This window comes from Psittacula echo (assembly GCF_963264785.1).
Source record: "Psittacula echo genome assembly, chromosome: 7".
Classification (NCBI taxonomy): domain Eukaryota; kingdom Metazoa; phylum Chordata; class Aves; order Psittaciformes; family Psittacidae; genus Psittacula; species Psittacula echo.
Window position 1 is genome coordinate 21,212,240 of NC_137740.1, and position 863 is coordinate 21,213,102.

The following is an 863-nucleotide window of genomic DNA, read 5'->3' on the forward strand; positions in this document are numbered from 1 at the left end:
CGCCGCCCATTCGCCGCAGGCGAACGCCGTGGACAGCCCTGGCCGGCAGCGCCGGGGAGCCTCGCGCCTCCACGGCAACAGGGCGGGGGCGGGGCGAGGCGATGGCGGCCTGAGGTGACGGGAAGGGAGCGGGCAGAGAGGGTGGGCTCCAGAGGTGACCGGGGGCGGAGGTAGCGGGATGTCCTCAGCTGCCGCTCACCGGCGGGACAGCCCCAGCGCTCAGTCGGTGGGCCAGAGCTCCTGGCGCAGCAGCAGGGCTGCAGGGCGCTCGGCACACGGCATGTGCAGTTCCGCTGTGCGTGGGGCGCTGCACTGGGCACCTCCCAGGGGCTACTGAAAGTGCAGTGAATAAAGAGCTCAGTGAGGCCCTGCTAATGAGGTACAAATGGAGAAGCCGCTGCCAGATAGAGCAAGCCTCAAGGAGCATCACCACACATACCCCCTGGTCATTTATGATTTGTAATTAAGCATTTATAGGAGCAGGTGAGATGCCTGCTCCAGCACATCTAGAACTGCATTTGGAGGGTATACAGAGCATGTCTTTGGGACCTATATAGTAAGAGAGCGGTAAGGCCGGGACATTGCACAGCTGGGTGAGTGCCGATGTGATTCAGTGAGTTAAAGTGACACCACCATGAAGAAATCAGCAAGGAAAAGTATTACTTTACTCGTGGTGCTGTTTCTGAATGTCTGCTTTGACCATTATGCACAATGGATGCACACACATATTTCCATCCTTAGGTGTAAACTGAAGAGATCCTGCAGCATACGGCAGTATTCTCTCAGTAGCTACCAAATCGTGGGGTTTTTTTCCATCCAGCCGAAACTCTGGCTGCTTTAAGCCTATCAGAGATCTTGCAGAC